This window comes from Pinus tabuliformis, chromosome 9 (genome assembly GCF_031772625.1).
Source record: "Pinus tabuliformis cultivar Carrire ecotype Pingquan chromosome 9, CPIR1, whole genome shotgun sequence".
Classification (NCBI taxonomy): Eukaryota; Viridiplantae; Streptophyta; class Pinopsida; order Pinales; family Pinaceae; genus Pinus; species Pinus tabuliformis.
Window position 1 is genome coordinate 1,204,132,075 of NC_142307.1, and position 2,993 is coordinate 1,204,135,067.

The 2,993-nt window shown below is 36.0% G+C and overlaps 1 pseudogene; it reads right to left on the reverse strand.

Annotated features, from left to right (window-relative positions):
- Positions 1 to 1,000: 1,000 nt before the first annotated feature.
- Positions 1,001 to 2,244, reverse strand: LOC149152868 (putative protein S-acyltransferase 7 pseudogene; annotated as a pseudogene).
- Between the last annotated feature and the right edge of the window lie 749 nt (positions 2,245 to 2,993).

The window sequence follows — 2,993 nt, forward strand, 5'->3', positions numbered from 1 at the left end:
CTTGCCAGACCCGCAACAACCATTTGAGATTGAGATAGATGCCTCTAATTACACTGTAAGGCGTTCCTTTGTGAAGAACTCACCTAGACTGCCGCTCTGTACTTTGGACACCGTTCGATCAATTGTTAGATGATTGAAAAATTTTCATCCATTAGATTCCAACACCAACTCCTACCTAAATTATCAACAGCCAAAACTGTTAACCGCTCGAACTATGAATGGATTCACTGAATTCCATTGCCTTCCTTCTGCCTTAACTATGAGGTGAGTGATCATGCGCGTCAAAGCAAAGACGCCAGTGAATCAGATAATCTCCAAGTTCTCTGACTACATGGAGGCCTAGCGATTACATCGTCGACGGGGGAAACGAGTGGTACGAGAACAGAGCGACGAGTAAGGCAGGTCACTGGGAAGGGGGGGTTGTTGCTCAATTTGTGGAGTTTTCTCATCTCTTACAATAATGACAATTTCAATGGTTTTTCAGGGTTTGACATCGTTGAAACATTGTGCACATTTTTCATTCATCCAGAGCCGCAAATATTGTCCATAAATGTATTTTACGGAGCTCTATGGTGTTTTGGAATGAGAGCTTTACCCAATACTGGGTTGCTTTTTGAATAAGAAAATTCCAGAAAAGAGTCATACAAGCAACAATATAATTTAAGTCCTTGACTTGCACATCCATGACCTAAATGAAAGGTAATTTTCAAGAATGTAAGCAGTATTTATATTCTTCTGGTATAGTTAGCCAATTTTTTAAATTTGCATTCTAAAATACAAATTCACAATCTTGAAAATTATTCCTAGAACTACTGACCATGTTGCTTGAACATTATTGATCGATTTCTTGTTGACTGGTGAAAGACACCCTTTGCAAGGGCATGTATTTGGTTGCTTAACATATGATGTTGAGTTTTAAACAACAAGAAAAACTTATCACATTGATAAACATATAGTTGTCTACAACATGCATTTTTTAAACATGTCAACTTAGTAGAAATCATCGGTTTCCTGGAGGAGTGATGTCTCCACTAATTCGATTTGCTTCACTAACTCCAATAGCCAAGGAAAGAATATCTAGTGTTATTTCCCAGCTCCCACTCTTATAGCCCAAACTTAAATGCCTCGAATGTATTCCACCTCTTCCCTCTGCACTTTCCATAGGAAGTGTACATCTTGAATGAGCAAAAGAGTCCTCATAACCATCTTTGTTTTCTAATCCACCATTGCTTTCATGTGCTTCAAAATCTACCAATGCTTTAGCACCAACAATTGGCCATGAGGGCTTATTACCTATTTCAAGGGAAATTCCCCCTTTTCTCATGTCAGGACTGAGAAAGTTCCCCCCCTAAAGGAGGAGCAGAAGTATCTTAGAGTGTAGAATAATTCTGTAACTTGGTTCGAAAATTATTCTTCGACAGTGGAATTTTTGTAAAACATATTTCTTTGAAATTCTGTATTAATCCTTTGTTGTAAGGATTTTCTCCGATATTTGAAATTCTCATATGTAGTCTGATTTGTACTGATCAGATAGAGATGAAATAGCATAAGTCCACAAACAAACCAAACTGAAAAGAATGTGTACAGTATGAGCACAATTGATGCAGGTGTTTTGACATAGATTTCTAGACTGTAACATCATTTGCTACCATAATTTTTTCTTGATATATACCCACCAAAAGGAGATTACATAAACGCACAACAACGTTGTTGAAAAAACAAACATAAAGAATAAATGGTAGTTGCGTAGCCCAATGTATCACAATACTTTATCTTCACTGAAATACCATTCACAAACACATCTTTTGTACGAGGTAATCGTGGATGTGGATTCTACCCACCTATTGACTTTGGTGTCAAACTGGAAACATCATAACCTTCTTCAGGCTCAGGAGGGTGTGAATTTTGAGGGAGTATTCCAGGATCTCTTCTGGATGTGAGAAGAAGAAGAACCAAAACATATATTGTGAATACCACTACAATGACCATTATGGATACTCCTACATGATGTGAAAACTTGTCCAAAAGTTTTATTGCAACAAATACACAGAATATTGTTGCTGGAACGAGGATGAGAACAAACGTCAAAACTAGTGACCTCACATTTGACCCAAATATAAACCTCCCAGTAATGAAAAAATTATTGCTTCCTTTCCAAGCTTGATATACTCTCTTCTCGCTGTCAGTTTGGTCCATATTAGACCCCCCCATGTTCAGAATCTGAGGAGGTGGATTTGCATACATCTCTTCTGAAAGATTTCTCTTTCACCCCACATTAATTTATTTCCCAATAAATCTGCAAGAAACACTGGTTGTATGGGGTCAAACCCCAAATCACTGGCTTGAACCAACGACCTACTGTTAAAAATAGTTCGAAGATTGAAAATCAAAGTGGTTGGTCACCTGGAAACTATAACTGATTACCTCCTTTAAATGCAACCCTTCAAAAATAAACATTTAAAAAATACTCATTTTATTTACTGTTCTAAAAATGAAAATATTTTAAACACCAATATCCTTGTTTTAATTTTAATTTTAATTTATTAAAGTTGTAATGATTTATTAAATTCCAATTTTTAATTATTGTTGTTTAGTCCCTGCAGACTGGCTTAAGAATATTTGTAATACAACTTTTACAAAAGAGAAATTCCCACAGCTCTTGGTGTATTTGGAACAATGAGATAATAGTATCCAAACAAATCATTTGAATTCGTACACTAGTTTAAGTGTAAAATCAATTTGCTTCAAATGGGATGATATATTGCTGCTAAAGTTGGATAAGTTGCTGAAACTAGGGGGTTATTTTTGTCTATTTTTCACCTGTAGCATGTATGTAATGCCATGAGAAATCTCATCAAATGCATGTGATGGAATATTGCTTCAAACATAGACTAGATTATATTGTTATATGGTTTAAACCTCTCACAAATAGTTGTTTCTTGTCCAGATACCAAACCACCTTTATGCAGTTTGGTCTTCCTATCATTAGAAGC